General features: G+C 40.3%; 1 protein-coding gene across 1 annotated transcript in view; it reads right to left on the bottom strand.

Moving 5' to 3' along the window:
* The window catches only part of CHD7 (chromodomain helicase DNA binding protein 7), a 122267-nt gene that overhangs the window by 55053 nt on the left and 45377 nt on the right, over window positions 1-21837 (bottom strand). The window lies entirely within an intron of this gene.

Below are 21837 nucleotides of genomic sequence, written 5' to 3'. Positions count from 1 at the left end.
TTTCTAATGTTAAATTCTAAAAGTTTGCAAGGAGCTCGCTATTTTGGAGCAAGGTTACAGAGGGAGAAAATACAAAGCAGAAGATTTAACTAATATCATAAACTGAAATTCCTAAAAGATTAATAAACACACTAGCTTTTTGAAATTAAAACAGTGACAGAATGAGCAGAAAGTTTTTGATATGGCAATGGCAAAATTATTCTATAATAAAGCTTGTAAACAGGTGAAAATGTAGAAAATATCTTGGCATTTCAACATTTAGGTGCAAAAGGAAGGCAACTGTTATTTCAGATATTTGTATATTCAAAGTAGTTGCTACTAGAATAAATAACCTGGAACAAGGGATTCAGCTGCATTGGAATTTTGCCCTCTGGGGAAAAAAAAAAAAAAGAACAGTTACAGGTTTGGTTCTAGGCCTACAACAGGAAAACCAAGTGTACCCATTGGCTGCTTTCACACCAAATTAACCAAGACAATTTACACCATTTCAGGTGTGACATCAGGTATTTTGATCAACATAGCTCATCAGATTCATAGCTCCCTACTTAGAGTTGCAACAGGATTTGTACCTACTACAAACTGGACAAGGACCCGTCAAGCGTTTGTGAAGTTAGTTTGTATGAAGTATTTCCACATGCATACAGTGTATCAGAGTTTTTATGAAGTACAAGAAAACCTAGGTTTAATGACCAGTGCCAAGTGCCCGGATGTGACACACAGGGTGCAATGGCAACTCTCTGCACCAGGGATCCATCCAGGAGGCTGCGATGAAGGAGCGCGGCCCAGCCCGCCTTGGAGGGCGCCAAAGCTCTCCCCGCTCCTCCTCAGCGCCTGCCAGCACTTGGAAACTTGGGGCTGAAGGGCTTCCCACAAAGACAAGTCATGGTGTAGCACGCGATCAATGTCTTTCTTACGATCCTATATAAGGCACCAATTTTTCTATCATTTTTCTATGTTCCCACTTTTCTCTTCCCTAAAAATGAAGTCAGGCCTGATCCTGAAATGGAAAAATTCCCTGAAGACCTGATCATAAATTCTAGCCATTTGAGATGCTTGGTCCTTGAATTAGAGGGAAGAGAGGTTTGTAGCACAACAGATTTCTACTTCCAGGAAGAGCAGAGCCCTGCGTAACTGTCCCTACTGCTACTCAAGTCTCCCGTCCTACTCCTGTGCCAAAGGGCAGGCCGCGGTGGCGAGCACGCAAGTGTGGCACAGCGCATTCGGCCCCTGCACATCAAGAAAAGCCACGTGTATGCACAAATGTTTACTTTAATAATGACCTAGACCTACAAAAGTCAAACCGTGCGAGTAAATCAAAATTCAGAAAACAAAATTCTTGATATCATTACAGGAGCAAGTGAAAGAAGCAAGGTTATTTGTCCACATATATTAGTATCATTGTCTGAATTTTAGTAAACTGAACTAGTGAGGTCCTAACTATTTTCATCATTTCTTCACTGTAGCAAGAAAGCCTTTACTCTGAATAAAATCCACATTCTCAGAATTACCCAAGCAAGACAGACAACCAGCCTACCAAAACATAAAGACAGCATTTTACTGCCTGTGGGAGAGTTGAACAGGACAGGTTACACTCTGCAGCTCTGTATGGAAGGCTCCTTGATGGAGGGAAGTGGTGAACTGAAGATCTGGCTCTACTTGATTAATCAAAAACTTTGTGAGACTTCTGCGTGTTCTCTTCTCCCATATGTTTTTTTAAGAGACTTATCTGTGCAACAGGGCTGCAGCCTTAGTGGAAAGAGCTCTACTGCAAAGCTGATGTGCCCACTGCACCAGCACCACCACCTTCAAGACCCATCTCCACCGAGACCGTCTCACGTCGGAAATCACAAAGTTGGAACCAACACCTCTTCTGGAAATCTGTAACATTCACACAGCTGTTCTTCATGTACTTGAAATGTGGCTCTCAGACAGAGATGCCAATGAGTGGTTGTTTTCAGTTTGGTTGCTTTCACAACAGCATTTTTAGTTCTTGCTAGATATTTTTGCATAGTTAATAGTTTTTGTTGCCTCCCCACCCTTTTCAATTTTGCAGTATTTTTAAGAAATGGTGACATATACCAACAAAAGAAAAAAAAAAAAAAAAGAAAGAATTCCTGGGAGAGGAAAAAACACCCAGTGCAGCTCATATTATCTTCCATTTGATATCTTGTGCATTGCTGAGTTCGTCTGAGACATCAACTGCAAGTTTTACCTAAATCTTCACTGAGCTGTCCCCAGTAATACTCAGTCCTTTTCTTGAGCCAATACTGTTCACTCACTATGTCTAACATATAAGTTTGCCTTTCCGTTTATTTGTTAAATTGGTATTTAGCAAGTACCCTGGGTTGGGAGCTACAGTATGTGACTGCAGTATTGAGAGAGACTTTTACAAACTATATATACGTGTAATTGTGAAGGGCAGCTTTTTAGAATAAATCAAAGCTGTTATTTTCAATTTTTCATCTTAAAAAAAGAAAAATCACCTAATATAGTGAATATTAAAAACTGCAAGAAGTCTAATACCAGCACCTAAATTTAGTTCTATAAAAATTTCAAAGGTGTGTCTACCTTAGCTACATGATTGTATCAATAAAATCCATACAAACAGATTTTATGCTTGAATATTAGCTTTTCACTCTAATAAGAAAAAAAAAAGTCTCTTTCACAGACTTTTGCAATGAGAAAACTTAACAACTTTTGAAAAAGAGTGAGAGAGTTTGAGAGTAAGGTATACAGCTTTTCAAGTTTGCATATGAGCACCAACCTTCGATGATTTGCCATTTGCAGGTTTAATGTAGAGTTTCGACATGAGGTTAAGCAATGAACACACAGTGATCCTTTCCTTATTGTGCTACCCAGTAACCTTACCAGGGTAAGGTTAATTCCATGCCACTCTAGAAGACATCAGTCTAGCAAAATTCAGATTCTTCATTACCTCCAAAACTAACCCACAAGAGCCATTCCCAACACACTCAAAAACTATTTTGTCTACGTTACTTGCAGGCATTATGCATCAAACTGGAATATGAAAAATATTTACAATACCAAGATACATGCATACCAAAACATAAATATATATATATATTATTGCTCCACATCATTCACAATCCTTAAAACACTAAGCTACAAAAAGCTAAGTCTGCCTTAATTAGGCTTCATTTGATTTTCTTATAATTTGAAAAGGCATTACTTTTGCCACATACCACATAGCAGTTTGAAACATTTCATAATTCACTAATATATATAATATAGCAAGTTTTGACATTTCTACCAAAAACCTGCATGATTATTTTTTTCAGCAAGCCTGTGCCTTTACTTTTGCAATATTCTAAAACTGTCTATCCGTAACTGGCAACCCTACATTGCTCCCTAGTGTGAAACTGTGTAGAAGCAGCACAAATCTAGTAAGAAGAATAGATGAGAAACAGCCTGAAAGATGCATTTCTTCAGCCAAAACCAGTTGTCTGCTCTTTAAGAGGGGAGAAGAGGAAGAAGAATAGGCTCTCATTAGTAAATATTAGTTTAAGCCTACTGTAGGGAATTATTTCCAATAGTTCTACTTCTTTAAAGCTGCACTGGATTAACTCTAGCTACAGGGTTGCAACTTCTAAATGACAGAACCCCCTTTTCCATTTACAAAATCATAAAAAGACGTGTATTACTATTTTTTCTAAGCAAAAGATGAAAAATGTATCTGGATACTCCATTCAAATCGCTTCTCCCGCTGCTTTTAGTAATAGGCGAAGCTATAATTTAGCATGTTGGTACAGAATTTAATCTTCTGCAGGAAAGAAACCAGTAAAGATTAAACACAAATAGGTATTAATCCTATTTAATACTGCAGCAGAATTATTTCTGGTATTATTTGAAATAAGGTGAAAAAGGTGCTCAAAAATATTGGTGTGTTTACTAGACCCACATCTCTAAATCTTTTAGAGAAAAGCTGTTTTTGTAAACATTTAACAAAGAACAGATGGCCTGTTTTAATCATGCGAAAAAACCTGGAGCTCACATTAATACTCCTCCCGCAGCCTAGTGGGTCTCGGCACCTCCCTACCCAGCAGCATGGTGCAGTCTCCAGTAATGCCATTTAATTTCACAATGGACATTTGCTCATCAATTCCCACCCCTTGACAGGTAATCAATGCTATTAACATGCAATATCACAATGCAGGACACAGTTAAAGATCACGGGTTATTAGAACAAAATAGAATTATTCAAGTACCCTGAACGTTTAAAATAATTTGTGGTGCAACAGGTTAGCCTGGACAGTAATCTGATTCTTCATAGTAATTAGCAGTCAGTCCTATTGGGGGTAACAGTATCTGAGAAATTTCTTGTGGGGTATAAAATCTGGAATTCAAGTATGTTGGTAAAGTTAAAATAAATTTGAGTCACAGAGATTTGATAAAGGAAAAAAAAAAAAAAAAGTCATGGTGCATGCGTTTCACAGCCCAATACGTGCTTAGATCTAAACTCCAAGGCCCATGGAGCTGGGAGATGCCTCAGACGAGGCCTGTTATGTAAAGTGGCAAGATGGGCAGGACGTGGGATTACCAGGACGCGGGATTAGGACAGGAGGTTAAGGAGAAGAATCTTTCGGTCACTTGAGCGTGGATTGAACCACAACCAACTCCACGTAAGCTCCGAGAGGACAAGTATCTGCTCCCGGGCACAGCAGCAGCTTGAGCCAATACTGAGATTTAATGACACCGAAGTAAGAGCAGCAACATAGGTGACGTGACACAGGTAACTTTGTCAAATGTAAACACCAGCGCTAAATTGAGAGCTCGTTTTATTTTTACCAGGAATATTTTGATTTCTTTCAGGTGTATTTCCATATACCCTGCTCATTTCTATTATTTTGGAAAAGATTTACTGGAACCACATTTTATTGAAGTTTGCTCACATTTTGATTTATTAACTAAGTTGTATAACACTAAAGGAAGCACCCAATCAACTCTCTCTGCCTCCAAAATAAAACCTCTGATATATCTCTCTGGAAATTTTCACTTGAGGTAAATCATTACTGAATACTCCCTTTTGCAGCAATCACAGTTCTGTTAAGTTACCACCTTCCCTTTGAAAAAGTTAAACAGCAACTTGTGCCTGAAGAAAGTTTTTCTAAAGCACCAGAAAAACTACAGCAACACACACAGGAAAAGTGCTGAGCGCGCCGGTGCAGAGAGCACTTTCTGAATTCACACTCTGGCGACGAGGTCCTCAAGGTGTTAAAAACCATCCCGCGTAGGACTTGCCCCATGAATCTTCCTTTCAAGAGTCAGTGAAATGATTCATCACCCATCTGTATTATTTAGAACTACTAATCATGACTACCCCATGAACAAACCCACTAGGGAAGTTTCCCTGATCACGTCTCTCCATTTCAAAGCCCTCAAAACCACGTGCCTGCCACGCTGCGCCCGCAGCTCTCGCTCGCCTTGGCGGCACCTCCAGCATCAGGCCCGACTTGCTGCTCTATTCATCACGCTGAAGCGTCTTGCAGACCAACAACTGCTCCGACACTGCTCTGCTGGGAAGCTAGTGCATCGGCAGAAACTCCAGAGTAAACAGGATTTGGCACCACCTCAGCCACCTACTTGTCGCTGCATTTGACAATGTTAGAGCTGTACTGTTTTTTCTATGATAACTGAAATCCAGGAATATCATCAAGGATACTCCCGCACCAATAACTGCTTCTTTTGCCAATGAATTTCTCCTCCTTGTTCATGAATGAGCCCTTTCCTTTGCCTTGAAACTAGTGTTTTTATTCCAACTATGAGGTTTTCAAGGACAATATTATTCCTTGTAGGAAAATACTTGGTGGACCACAGAGCATTTTGGGCAAGATGATGCTTTCTGAAAGTATTGGTATCCCATTCCCACAGAAACCCCTCTGAAACTTGTAGCTCCAGAGTGGCAACTTGGCTTTACAAACCTGCAAGTGTCATCAATGATCCTTCCCACAGTAAAGGAAAAGACATCACACAAGCTGAAAAGGAAAGAAATGACGTCAACAGGAATCTTGTAATTTACCAGATCTGTTGCCACACTTCCACATTTCTGCGAAATGCAAAAATGTATCAAAACCAAGTTCTGTCAACACCTTCTTAGCAGGAAGTAATTTGAGAAGTAAAATGCACTTTGCATCGCAGAATGTTTAAGTCTGGAAGGGAGCTCTAGAGATCATCTAGTCCAACCCCCCTGCTCCAGCAGGGACACCTAGAGCACGTGGCACAGGGTGGCATCCAGGTGGGTTTGGAAGATCTCCAGAGAAGGAGACTCCACAGCCTCTCTGGGCAGCCTGTTCCAGGGCTCTGTCGCCCTCATAGGAAAGAAGTTTTTATTTATTTTTTTTTCTCTTCTTAAAAGTGTGACTCAAAGTTAGTATTTTTTTACTCAAAGTGACCAGGAAAAAGTCTGAATCAAAGCAACTGGATTTTTTGGGCAGCACCATCCTAACAGTGGAGCAGGAGCAATTTCAACCTGTTTTAATGCCTTCAGCCACTGTCACATAAACCTGTCCACTCTAATTTGGTGGAGCTACAACTATCACCCAGTTATTGTGTATGAAAATGAAAGACACTACACGAACGGATCAGAGATCCTTAACTGAGTTTCGGCACAACTGTAGCATTGGAATTATTCATTCTACGGTGACGTACTGTATGGAGTAACACACATTACAAAAGACGGATGACACTAACATGGCCATCCAAAAATCAAAAATCCCATTATGTTTTATAGTAACCATATGTAGCAATACTGTTTTGCTCTTGCATAAAGTGAGAGAATAGCATTACTAAACCTATGGAATATCTGCCAGTGAACTGAGCACTGAGGAGTTTGTTCATAGTTCAAAAATAACTAAATATCCCATGATCTTGTTGCTTATCACTGATGTTTAATACGACAATTTCAAAGTGCTTCCAAGCCCAAGATAATGGAACGAATATTCTCCAAATTACTTTTCCACATAAGAAACCATAATAATTACAATACTGATTTTTTAAACCTGCTAATGTGATGGTCCACAAAACAAGCATTTGATTATGAAATAGGCTATAACATAAAAGTATCAACACATGTCGGCTTAGATGACTAAGATCGGCGTTAACGCAACCAGGGCAGGTTCTAAGCACTGCTCCAGCGGCCAGCCCAGTAACCCCGCCACACTCCCCTCCCTCATCACCCAGCAAGCAGGCAGGTCGAGGACTCACGTCCTTGGCAGCTTTTTATTGGCTTTGGCTGCGCTGCCACGTACGAGCGCCGAGACGACGAGGTCCTGGCCTCAGAACGGCGCTGCATCTTGCCCACACCGGCAACTCGTGTCCCACCTCGGCGACTCTCCCTTCCGCGGCCACGGCAGAGGAGACCTCTCTTCTCCCCGTGCCCCTTGGCAAGCGGGTACTGTGCTGGCCAGAGGAGCAGCTCCAGCAGCGGGGCCGGGGAAGCCAGGCACACGGCGTGCAGCCAGCGCAGGGACACCGGCTGCAGCCCTCCCGCGAAGCGCCACGCACTGTGGCTAGCCCGTAAACACCATCCTCTGCACACCCGAACTTAGGAGCTGTACTTAGAAAATGGGGATATTTCCTATACAAGGTCAGGAGCGTCCACCACTCCAGCACAGTGTTTGTCATACCGAATCCCTACTAGAGGGCTCCCTGGATTACTTCGCTACCCGCAAGGTTTATTGCTAGTCTTTGCCACCCGACTCCTCCGAAACAAGATGATGGCTGCACAACGCCAGGCAAGCTGCGAAGTCAGGCAACAAGGCAAGAGCAGGCCAGGATGAAACAGCTTCCACAGCGCCTAGTACAACACTGCAACCTCCCACAAAGAGGGCCAGAAGGAGAGATTCATATATTTGGCTGGAAAAATGATTTTAAAACTGTTATCTATATTCATAAACCTTACGAAGACTAGCTTAATGTTTTTGTATACATGTAGACAGTCAAAAAAAAGATCCATATTACTCTTTGATAGTACAATGAGATAAATCAGATCATTTTCTCTGATTCTTGGGCACACTTGAAAGTTGTGCTTTGAAAACAAAGTTGCTGAGGAGGGATGAGAACTGTACTGTCCTGCACACACTTCTCTCCTCCTTCCCCAGTCAGAAATCTTTCCAGGCACCTACTGAACGTTAAACATGCAGTAGCTCTCCTCTTCCACAAGCAAGCAATTCTAGCCTTGTATCATTACCATCATCACAGATTATAGCTCTGTAATATCTAGTGTGATTGTGATTTAACACCCAACCCTCAAGAAAAGTCCAGCAAAGCAGCTTTGACTGACTTGGTGTATTAAAGCAATGCATGTTCCCTAAAATTTGTTTTTTCCCCTCAGACAACAGTTTTTAAGAGCGACCTTAATTACCTTACGTCTCCTTCTGGCAACACATTTCTCTGCTCTTACTCAGCTCTGAATCACAGTGGCACAGAGCAAACAGCATCGGGTTTATGACTGGGGGGGAATTCACAGCTGAGTGTACTCAGCGCAAACACTGCCCCTCTGACCGCAAGGGATGAACAAAAAAAGTTCTGTTCGTGCTGCAAGACGCAGCAATGAGACCATCGCACACCACACCAGCAACGAAGAACAGTTCTATTCTGGTATTTTCTATTCTAACCCCAGCCTTACAGGAAAACTTAATCCCCAGGTTATGTGTGTAATTGCAGGTTCAGAGAGCTGCCTCTGGGCTTTTGATCTGTAAAGTCACTAATTCAGATAATGTACCCTTAGATCTGCAGGAGGGGAAACACAAAAAGGGGAAGGGATAGGAGAAGAAGAAAATCAGCATGACCTTTTTACTGGATGAAGCCAAACACTACCAAAAGGCAATATTTTACTTCTACTGTCTGTTCAGCTATGTCTAAGTATCAAACAAACACAAGCTTCAGAAACACCACCTGTTGCACGGGCATCCTGTAAAGCCTCCTCTGTTCTTTGCAAAGACAGTGCGAAACGCGTTAGAACTTGGATGATGAATCCAAAGGACGGGACTGCAGTGAGGACCGCAGGGACGCACGTGGCAGCAGAGACGCGCAGGCAACGCAGCACAGGTTTACAAGGAGGCCTGCACGCTCCCCTCCTGGCACTGCAGTGCCCCATCTCTTCCCAGCTCCAGCCCATCCTCTCTACCCTACGGTGCTACCGACCCTCCACTAGTGCAACCTGCCCCTATACAGGGCTCCCCATGCTGCCCATTTTGCCAAAGTCTCCTAGGCACCCCCTCCCCGCCAGGTCCCTTCGTCCCCGCCAACACTCAGGACAGTCAGCAGGACCTGGCTGTCTGTTGCTTTCCTAACACCTCTCGTACAAGGCCTGGGAAAGGAAAGCCCAGCCTTTTGGTTTGGAGTTGCTTTTGCACTTTTTCCCGTCCCCTCTTCCTCCACAACAGCATCAGGCTCTAGACCCACCAAACATGCACATTTAAGAAGCCTACATGTATCAACAGCACTTCAATCAACAGTTTAACAGCAAACACCCATCAGATTACCAGGCTGGCAAAAAGGGAACGCGATTCCAAGAGAAGCTTTAACAAACCATATTATCTCTATCTGCAAGCTCTCTTCGGACCAGAGAGCAAAGTTACCCCCAAAGATGTAAATGTATATCATGTTCGAGTAGCTCAGGCAAAGGGAAATAACATTAGATGGCTAAAACTCTGCCACAGAGAGCTAAGACAGGGCTCGGCAACTCCTGGGATATTGTGGCCATACATATAAAGAAGGTCCTACTTAAAAGTCCTGCAATACCTCCATGACATTCTTTCATTCAATAATAAAGCTTGGACTTTACAAAGCTACTTTCATTAAATAATAAAGCTTTCTGAACTCTTACATGGTTTACAGCAATATTTTTGCACTTCACCAAGAAGTCTTGCAGATACATTTTACTAGGTTCAGAAAAAAACAAGTTCATGGTATTAATAGAAGCACAAGCACTGTTACACATACGACACTTGAGTCTTACTTTACAGCTAAGAAAACACATAAGGCAATGAAAATTAATCCTATTCCAAAACAATTCTATTTTACTTTTCTGGCTTTAATGTTTAAAGTTGCTTACTTATTTGTTATTGTGATGAGTAGGGTCTCTTCTCAGAAAGTAACAAAAAAAAGCAGCCCCATTTGGAAAATAAGTTTTCTGATACGATCAGATGATGTCCACAGGAAATCAGTCATCTTGTTTCTACTATTTATGTCATTCAAGCACTCAAGATGCTTTCCTCGCTGCCATTTCAATCTCATGGTATACATGAGCATGCTTAATAACAAGATTCAGTTTTAAATGACCTAAAAGATAGTATTTTATACTAACTTTCTAAATGTTATTCCCTTACGAATATCTCCACACTAATAAAAGAAATAGCCCTGTCTACCCCCATTTGAAAAAGCACTACCACTTTTTTCCTAGCTCTCCCTAATCAGAAGTTAGGGTGACTTTTCTAACCCACTTGTAAACCACAGTGTTACAGTTACAAGAAGTTGCAATACATGCAACAATGCATGTCTATGCAGTCAGGATAAACCTAAATAAGGTAACAGCCTTCAAATACTTGAAAATTAAAAAGTAACTTGTTTCATTAGTGGACATTAACTAGGGTGTTTCTTAGCACAGAGTATTTTACAATTACAACTCAAACACATAGACTAACTCCCCCACTTCCAGCTCTGCAGCTTGGGACCATACATACACAAGCACCTGAAATGTGTGCATTAAATTACAGTTCTATACATTCTGGAGCATATTTTGTTGTTTCTTGATACGTCTTTTCACCAGTCACTTAAAAGTATACACAGACATAATACCTACAGCCTCTCCCCAAATGTACGTACAAACAAGCCAGCTATATACAGCAAAAAGAAACATTTCCACTTTCCTCAGATGCCCCCATCGCATCTCTCTCGCAGAAGTTCTTTACTCCATGCTCACAGCAGTGTGAATACTTAATGTGACACCTTATAGCATTGGGGTTGGGAGACACAAAACACAAATTAAAACTTCTTTTTATATAGATTGGAATATTTAGTCTTTTAACCTTTGTCCTTTCATTTTCCTCTTCTTATTTCTGACCTTTCTGCAAAACTATAGCAGTGTCTAGGTTCAGCTTCTAATAAACCAAGAATGCAACAAAGCAAACAAAATCATCAGCTAAATTATAGGGGTACTTTCTGGGTTACATACTCTAGAATTTACATTTTCCATTCTGTCACATAGAAGGTACCCAGTCCAGGTTAAATAAGTTTTAAGATTAAAAAACAAACAGACAAAAAAAAAAAACATATAATGGTAAAGTAGGTTTTTCTTTTCCCTCTCCTGTCTCAAAAAATCTGACACCTTCTTGTCAGATGGTTTTCTTACATTTTCATTTATTTTAGATATACTCCTAAATATCAAGTAAAAGCAGTAACTCTAGAAAAGTTCTGATACAAAAAAACCCAAATCTTTCAATACCTCAAGCGGATCAACTTGGAGAAATCTGAGGTCAGGAAACATATCTTTAGCAGTGATGCCTTTAACACTAATGATATCTATTTTACGAGAGGAAAACTACTGATGATTTAGCAGCGGCAATTAAAAAAGCCAAGAGGCTGTTTTATGCCACAGCTGAGTCAGGCACCTTTTGCCTATAACAGGCTCCATTACAGCCCTGAGCTCAAGCTGTGGGAAGAGGACTGTAGATGAGCAAGAGGAATCAGTATTTTTAAATGTTACTGTAAAGAAAGGTGTTCTTTAAGGCAGTCACAACTCTTAACAGAAGCATATTCAGATTCCTAGTATTAAATAAGAAACATTAAAGAAACCACTAAGCCTGTCAGCATAAAGCCATCACAAATTTAACTACCTTTTCACACACATTTCCAAACTTCAAATATTTCAGTACTTCTTTACTTTCTGCCCTATTATTATAGCCAACTTTGGGCTTCATTTATGTTTACATGCAACAACATAAGACTGTATAGCTGAAGACTAAAGAAATTTGCATTTAACCACAGGATGCCTATAAATAACTAGTGCAATGTACAGTGAGAAGAAAATTAAATATTAAAATGCATCTCAGGATGATTCCCACTAAACACAGGGAAGTATCTGTGCCCCGATATATAGTGTATACAGTTCGTGCGCATGAACTGCAATTAGTCAAGCCAGCACAGGGACACATTACTTCAAAGGAGAAGGCTGGAAGAACTTAGCTTATTTTCGATAAATTGCTACCTATGAAACACCAGCAAGTCCAAGTAGACATGCAAAGAAGAAGAATGAAGGCAAAGGGTAAAACTGGCACAAGAACAAATTGGGTAGAAAAACAGCTGCTGATAAATGTCGGGTAGCCAGTCACAGGCCTGGCCAGCAATCCCAGTAATCAGCCTTGTGCCCAGGTATCAAAAAGGGGTAATGGGCACAAAATCCAGGTGCTGGTCAAATTGAAGTGTGAGGAGTGTGAGAAGCTAAGATGGCACATGTGAAACTGGCAGCTCAACTCAATGGCCAAGACACCCTTCACAAGAGCTTTGCTCCTAATGATAGTAAGATTCATCAGCAAGATCTTGTTCAGGTTTAAAAATATACATTCAACAAATGTAATTTGAAATATGACAAACACTAAATATTTAGGTTCAGAAATGAGTTAAATATGTTTAAAACAGCTATTTATGCCCAATTTTCAGGGGACTCTATTAAACATAGCTTGGCTACACAAATCTTTTTGTCAGACCTACACAACAAGGTTGGCTGCCCCAAAATATTTTTGTATCCAGATTGATATATCTGGGGAAACAAAAAAATTCTCCCCATAAGCCTTACTATGATCATATTCTTAAATCATCACAGCTATGACTACTCAAATACCGTATGGAAAAGCCCCCATGATTTTAAAAACATACCATTAAAACACACCTGCCTGATATAGACGGTTAATTTTAAACCAAAGGCTACACAGCTTGTACTCTTTTGCAACAGAGCATCTGTATTACCTTCCCAAAACAACATAGAAGTCATTTTTAGGCACTCTAAATGGTACAGATTTGAGAAAAGCAGAATTAAGCAAGTCCCAGTTGTTTATTTACAATATTTAAATATTAATTATATACTTCTAAGGAATGAGTTAGTGCAGAAGATAGTGGCTTCCAATTGCCATGTCTTAAATTGCAACAGAAATGCAACCAAAAGGCTTGAGATAGTTTTAGCCCTTTCTTTCCAAGGTTCTGTTGGAAAACGTGTTCCTCCTCAAGAACTTAAATACAGTTCCTTAACATGAGTGATCTGAATCAATGAGTATAAATACAGGGAGAAACACTTCTTTCAAGAAATTGTTTACCACAAAAATTACCCTGAAGTGCCCAGTCCTAGCAGTCCCCTAGATGCTTTGACAGTTCTCCAGTTAATGTGCAGTCTAACTCCCTTCTCCCATCCCTCCCTTTGAGGCAACCAGATGGTTTACAGGAGTGCTTAATGTCACTGTAAGTTGGTACAACTGAAGTGTGGAGACACCTAAAAAGGCAGGGGGAGGCAGGAGTGCAGGTCACACTTCAATTACTTGATGTAATCCAGGTTTCACTGTAGATCTATATTTTATATATACACACACATGTATTTTATAAAGTATACATGTACATGTGTGTGCATATAAACACACATACACACACCCATCCATAATATAAAATTATTTCATTGCAAGACTACAAACATCTGCCCTCCCTTTCTGTAACACAACGAATGCATTCCTGCATTAAGAGGCAAAGAGTCTTGATCACACCAGCTTCATCAGCTTCTGCTGGCTCAGCAATTCTGTGTTTGGAGACTTTAAAGTTAATTTGTGTTTCTTCTAGGGTTGAAAAATAATGTAGATGTTTCCATGTACACCTTCCTTTTATATAAGGGTGCCTATAGTTCTTCCTGCATAAGAGTTTCTGGTTATCCAATCAGATATATCTTGTAAAAAGTCATTCGAAAAGCAAGTTACTTTCTGAAGCTTCAGTGATTATTCTGTATATACTAAAACACCAAGCAGACCATTAGACACACTCAAAAAGGCCTTTAACTTTCTGGAGACATACAAAGACAAACAGTAAAAGTCAGTCCAAGAACACACAAGAAAGTTCATAAACAAGTAATGTTACTTTTACAGTTAATGCTTGTGCCCTTTGCACACCTTGAAGCATTGGGAAGCCGAGCACATCTCATCTTGCAAAAGGGCAGGTGAGCAGCTTTGCCTTCCTCACCCACATAGTCCTCACGACTGAAGCTGCTCCAAAGCTTTCGGTTGGAAGGACGTGCCCCGCGTACAGGTTGCACACTGCAAACCCAGGCCGTCCTTCCCCGGCGGCCTTACTGATACAAACCTCCCAGCGATGCAGGGAGCTGAGGTTTTATGCTCTCAGTTTCTGCTACAAAATTTCTAGCTTCACAGAAAGGTCCAGTTGTGCCTGTGTCTCTTCAAATTTGAAAGGCAAATAAAAAGTTCCGAGTATATGTTCTCTCGAATCTTTTCCTAACATCTCCAAAAAGAGACAAGTGCCAATAGGCAACCCATTACTTCAAGATTAATGAGAAATGGCACCCTGACCAGCCAATACAGAATTCCCCTTCTAGATTCTTTGCTGGAGACTCTTTCCTACACTTTGCTTTACATGAGAGCGTACCAGCTATCATTTCGGACATGTGCCTGAACAGATTCGCTCTGAAGAGAGATTTACAACCTAAAACTCTGTCCTGTCAATTTTTTATTTTCACTTGTAAGCTTCTAGTAGCTTTCCAGTGGTGGTATAATTCTCTTCAGAATTTTCCCATTGACAAGTTGTTGTTTAGCACATAAACGTGCTCTCCCAGGCTACTTAAAAGTGGTCCACAGGGGACCTTGGAGTTACAGACCACAGGATGAAACCACTGATTCCAGGTCTTAATGGAAACACATGAGATGCAAAACCAAAAGAGACTGCCAATAATCAATCCTATTTTTCTCTTGGGGTGGAAAGATAGTGGTTCTCCAAATGGCCTTTCCATTGCAGTATCTTATTAACTTCAACAAGACAAAGTGGGCTTAAAATCACAGATGTGTTGGAAAGCCTTTCATGACACACTGGCTAAGCTCCATTTATGTCAAAGACGCTTCTCAAGCTTCAGCTCTTTAGCCACAGCATAAATAAAAAATAAACTAAAATTTTGAAAAAAGCTTTGCATATGCTAATACTTGTATTATGGCAAACCACAGCTCCTGTAGTCACTGAATTAACAGCTAAAACAGAATTTGCCATTACAGCGGGGAGGGGTTGTAGAGTGGGGAGAGAAACCAATATACAATTTTTCTGTAGACAAATTTCTCATTTAGAAGCACCAATTGAAATAATTCTGAACTATGTCTAATTATGATAATAAGCAACCAGTTTTAATAATACTTTTCCATGAAACACCAAAGATTTCTATACACAGAAGGGGGTTTAAATTATACACCTTCAAGATTCATGTTTTGTTTTGGATTAGCTACAACGCCCTGGTTATAAAATGACCCTTTACCTTATTACCACCAGGAACACTGCCACGCTGGCAGCCACGGAGCTGCCTGCTTTTACAATCAGGCCCCTTTGGATTATTTTTCTGAACAGGCCACCAGGCACACACTGAGGACGCTCTCAGTCGCGGCCACGTAACCTTTGCCATTCAGCAGAATGAGCTGGTATCAGAAATAGCTGCTGGGAAGCTGAGCCTCAGTCTTCAGTTTGTCACCGCTGTGACAGTTTGTGGCTGCTACTGCAATTCTCCCATTGTCCTGCCCAGGTGCTTGGTTTTGACAAAGTGCAGCCAAGCAAAGTATTTATGTGTCATATAAGACAGAACATAAGTTCTTGAGCTACCTGTTACTGTCTGTTACAGGAGGGAACTTCAGGAATTGCTCCGTAGTGCCTTGCCTACCCACGCTGCAGAATGCCTCATGGATGCATGGTACAGAAATATCAGCATTACAAAAATGAAACAAATTGTCAACAAGCAATCAGTGCCAACCACAAAAAAGTTCCCCAAATCCCAGTCTAATGCTTAGCTACAGAACTATTTTCTTTCAATACGTTTTCTTGAAATATTTCAACAGAAGACTAACAGAAAGACCTAGCAATCCTCCAACACTGTAGACATTTATCCATATTTCTAACTGATGATGCCTGCCCCAGTAAATACTTGCAATATCCCATTAATGAAGTGACAGAGAGATACATGGATAATAGCTTTAATGCCAAAATATAATGGCAACAGTTTTAACGGCTTCATGTTTCATATACAATCGTACAAGCAAACTATGAGGTCAGCTTTTGACAGTCCGTATCACTTTAAATTCCCATCTGAACATTATAAGCCTCCCGCTATACTTTGCGGCAATTGGCTGGTACAGAGAGATTTCTTCCAAAAATAAAATAACGCACTTCAAATCATTTAGCACTCACATGTAAGCAAAGTTACATGTATTATCACGGTTATCAGAGTCGTGCAGGGCCAAAAATGATACGGAGTACCAGAACGCAAGTGGATGGAGGGCCATCTGGAGAGAGAGCGCCGAGACAAGAGGGCAGAGAAAACAAGGTTCATATTGATATCTAGATTTCAGGGAGTTTCTAATGAAAATTATTATGAGTTCTAGCTCTCCTTCAAAAACACGAAATGTAGAATCTGTAGGAGTTGCAGTGTCACAATTACAGAGGCCATTATGTTCTTCTGGTTACAAGAGTTGCATAGACATTAATAACTAGACAATTAAAATAGATGTTTTACCAATTAGTATAATATTCAACTAATTATTCAGCCTTCTTTAGAAAATGTCTATTATAAGTAGTTGTATACTCACTTCTGAAACTCTTATACATGAAAGCTCTCTGAAAATAACATTTTTACATTTAACAAAATATAAAAAAAGACATAGTGCAAATTTTACTAAGTCTTCACTTCTTCATTACAGTGTGTTTCAGGTCTTCCATATCTTGCATCATTTCACTCTCATATATTAAACTGTACAATTACCACATTCCTAATTTAAGGGCATTCATGGTTTGGTTGCAGAAGTAGCTGAACCAATCCAACTGCCTCTTAAAGGTGGAAATCTCACTCTTCCCCAATGCATTGATAAGTATACATACTTTCTTTTTTCTCCCTCTTCCTGGCTTAGTTTTCTGACCGACTAGTGAAAGAGTCAGGGGATCCAACAAGCAGCCAGAGCTAACCCAGGGTAAGAGGTGGGAAGTGGGACTTCCTGCCTTGAACTGCTAGATGCGTAGGGGTTGTCTTCTTGAACTGCATCCTTATGAGAAAATACACTGGAATGAATTCCAAGTTACAAGAAAAGTATGAATTGGGCATGTTTTAGTGTACTGGGCATCTCAGTACGAATCTGATTCATGAATGAATCAGAATCATTTACGCAGTTGCATTCTGCGCAAATAATTTCTAAGTCCGTCATCAATATGCTCTTCCTCATACACAGGGGTACTACTGCTACCAATCTTGCACAGCATTTGAGAAAATTCTAACCAAGACTTTGGAAAGTCATCTATCATAGTTAGCAAAATGTAGAAACAATTCTGCTTTGCAGCTTATTAGCCAAACCTGCTTGTGTTCGGATCACTAAACTATCCCGTATACCAGTGGTACAAACTTAGACACTGCTTTTAAATGATTCTTTGTGTCGAAGCAAAATAGCAATTTTTACAGTTACTGCTCAAGGGAACAATTCACAGATTGAGAAAGATACCGAAAGCGTCTTCCCTCACTTCAACGCATATGGCACGCATCTAAGACAACTGTGACAAGCTCTTTCTGCAGTTTAGTGGACATTCTTTCATCTCTTCAGTAACAAAATAACTGCAAAATAACTGCAACTGGGAGAAGAAAGAATCTTGCTTTTCTAAAAGATCACCACAAACCTCTGAAAGCAAATTAATCATTTTTTATAAAAGGAACAAAAGGTGAGAGTTAAAAAGTAGGAGGCACTGGAACATGACCTGTTTTGTCACTAAGACAGGATAAGGTTTTGACTTCTACTGGAGGTTTTACTTTATCGAAACATGAGGGAGGAACCCAACTGGATGTGCCTCTGCCACGTGCTGTGGGTGTCCCTGCTGGAACAGGGGGGTTGGAGTAGATGATCTCTAGAGGTGCCTCCCAACCTCAACCATTCTGTGACTCAGGGCCTGGTTACTGAAGCCAAGCTCTTACAGGAACTTGTGTTCTGAGGGGCGTCCAAGGAGCCAAAAGGTCCGACCTCAGGAAGTGGCAGGGCCCATCTCCTCCCACCAAGCATCCCCACATCCCCACCGCCAGCCTGGGCACACAGTGAAGTGGTGCCAGGAACCCACCCCACCTCAGGGGAGGTTGGCCTCACCAGCGCCCTTCGCGGAAGGACGGTGATGGGTGCTGGTGCAAAGACGCGGGCACAGTTCCACCTCCCTCCCGCCCCGCTGAGCACCGCTCTGCCCCATCACCTCAGCGCTCCTCTCCCCTGAACAAGTCCTGCTGCCCACACTTCCTATGCTCCTCCTACCCCAGCTTTAAAGTATGTCCTCAACTTGAGAACTTGTCAAAAGAAAATCTCCTACACTATATCTGAATCACAGTGAAAACTCCAAAGGTGCTAATCTTTCTCCTTAGCTTATACTAAGCTTTACATCTCCACAGACAAGAGAAGGTTCACAGTATTTCTAAAGAAAAACTGAGCAATTCGTCCCACAAATCCAGAGCACGTTAGCATCTGCAAGGTATATAGCCACAAAAACTAAAAGAACATGGGTATCTAGAAAAGAGAACTCTCACAGAGCATATTTGGTGCAAGTCTCATAGCTTGCTCAGACGGGACCATTCCTTTTCTGGGCAGCGTTTTAGCTTCACGGTTGTTTCATTACCAATTCTTAAATTATATTTCAATTGTCAAAAGTCAAAAGCACAGACTCATAATCTGAGGAATAAACTGGCCTTAAAAATAAATTAAAAAATAATAACGCGCACATATACCACACTTCAAAGTGCTATAGAGCTCTGTAGAGAAAAATGATACATTTACTCTTGTGAGAAGAAAAAAAAAAGAGGAGGAAATGGGCAAGTTTGTAAGAGTAGCACCCAAGATACAAGCAAAGGCAGCACTAATGCATAAGCTGAACTAATGAGTTTAACACAAATGAATGCCTCAAATTCCATGTACAAGAAGAGAATGGGAAGACTAGGAAGTTTCATAGTAAAAGGCAGCAAATTATTACTTCACTTGGAACTCATTCTTTATCAAGGTTATCACAGTATTAAATAATAATAATAATAAGCATTCTTCTAATTTGGCCCACTTCTCCATCCTTTAAGCTATGTAGGCTTACGACAATAGTGATGCAGACTCCAGGGTCTGTGTTAGATTATCACCTTTCAGTCGTGTAAAAAGCTCTCTGAAGCACGATATTTAAATTTATTTGAATAAATATAAAATAAGAGAACGCGTTCATTCATGTAAAAATCAGATGACTGCCAAATCCCTCTGAAAGATGACTATCAACAGATTAAAAATAGTGAAGTACTGAACAGCAGCATTATTTAAAAGCATTTCTAGCTAGACAGCTCCTCAGACAATGCTAATGATTTCAGCAAAACAAGGGCCAGGTCACACACGTACACAAACCTCCAACGCAGCAGGGCTGAAGAACAAGTTTGGTAACTTTGAGGCCTACAAAAATCAGCATGTTGATGTGGACATGTATTCTTATGCTAATGCTGCAAACTAGCTTCACCCACAACTCTAGAACAGAAAACTTAACAGGACAAATTTTTCTCAGTACTGTCAAATCACGACAGCCTAAGGAAAAAGCATTCTTAAACTTGCTTGTACCTCCTCAAGTCCCTTAAAAAAAAATCCCAAACAAATCCACCTAGATGTTACAAATCTTTGGCCCAGAGGCCCCTGATTTACAAAAGTATATACAGCCTTTTCAAGCATGAGGTGCTAATATTAAGACATCCACAGACTTGTTAATTAGTAGATTAGACTATATCTAAGGAGTTCAGTACCATGAACTTTTGTGGAATTGGTATTAATTATTATATCCTTTGAGAGAATCAAAAGTGAACTAGCTCACAGTTGAACCAGATGTCACCACAATACAATCCTTCATAGACCTGAAATTACTTCAATGTTTTTAAATGAAAGCAGTTTTAATGGTCTATTCTTATTTGGAAGGTTATGGCTAATTACATGGCACTCCTTGCTCAAACGCAGAAGTTCCCCAGAGCCTTCAACAAAATACAATAGAGGCTTGTAAACATCTAAAAGTAATTTGTGATTACCAGCCCTACTTTCAGATGAATCCTATGGATCTTCTTCTCAACCTTTCATTCATCTTTCTCCACCAAATCTGATTTGGTTTAGGGCTTTTATTTATTTTATTTATTTAAGTAACATACTACTGGACTCTATCATCAAGGTTCAGCATTAGTGTTTTTTTTTTTTCTCCTGTTTAACCTCATACCTTTAACAACCTTGCCAATATCCATTAATTTGCTGGTCCAAGAGCATTTGGGAAAGGAGACTAGAATTTCGAGGGCCAGATATGAGATTTGCTGTGTAACTTCTGAATCAAAGTTTAAAAAAAAAAAAAAAAAAAAAAAGTACACAGCTAGTAGCGCTCACAAATTTTTTAAAACTTTTGGATTTCTACTTATTTACAAGAAAAAAAACAAATTATAGTATACAGATTGAAAGATAATTGGTTATGTGGAGAGTAAGGAGATAGAGTCAGTCTCCTCTTCCTATATTCTGTTTCCACACCTTAGGAAAACTAAACCACCCAGGAGAACATCAACTTCATTTTACTGAGCAAGTGGTAGTGATTCAACTCTGCAGCATTAGAACATCACTTCAAATCACTCAAGTTGACAGTAGTTCTCATATCTCTTCACACAGGTATAAACTAAGCTGAGCAGCACAAAGCTTGAGAGCACAGGAAGATCCTGTCACGGGGATGACTCTGCTGGTGACTCAGCAGGACTTTCCCTGCCTCTTTCCCTCCTAGGGAGCCCAGGAAATTTCAGACCAATGCACTCATACAAAATAGAGCTAAGAGTAATCAAATGAAAAAAAAAAAATCCACAGATAATCAAAACTGGTGACACAAAACAAGCACCTTCCCAGAAAGCAGTTGGATATCTTAACCCAGGATCCCTCAACTTTACCAAGTTCCACTATTTAATCTAGCACAGAGCCTTTAAACCATAGTTATCCTCTCCTTAATTATTCCCATATTCAACCACAAATAGTGTAGATTATATTTGTGGGATATGTTTAATGAATAACACTCAAAACTTACTCCACACAGTAGCTATGGGCAAATAAGTTCTGCACAGTATTGCCCCCAGGACGGCCTAATGTTGACAGGAAAAAAATCTTATGCTCACTCTAACACTAATAAAATTCTCTGAAAATTTAAAAGTAACTGCACAGAATCAGACCCTCCCAAAGGCCTCATATCCTGAGAGCATCTGTGGAAGTGGACAAGAACTGGACACACACAGTAGATATATCCTCAAAACAAACTTTCAGCCACTTGTTATTTATGGCCCAGATCTGCTGAGCCAAATGTAGAGCCTTTGCATTTAACAAGCACTGATTTTTTGTACACTGACAAACTGAGAGATCAGCATCTTAAGGTGCTATTCTGAACTCACCACCTGATAATTTGCTGAACACCCAAGAAGCACAAAAACAAGACACCACAAATCCTTGCCTCATATGCACCTTTTCCATACCACTCAAATTTTTCCATTCTCTCCCTCCCTCTTCCCAAAACAATCCCTCTCCCTGCTTTTTCAAGGGCTGC

Source organism: Tinamus guttatus, unplaced genomic scaffold (assembly GCF_059628265.1).
Source record: "Tinamus guttatus ecotype Peru unplaced genomic scaffold, ASM5962826v1 Tinamus_guttatus_pri_ptg000056l, whole genome shotgun sequence".
NCBI classification, from domain to species: Eukaryota; Metazoa; Chordata; class Aves; order Tinamiformes; family Tinamidae; genus Tinamus; species Tinamus guttatus.
This window is presented reverse-complemented; position numbering and strand designations above follow the sequence as displayed.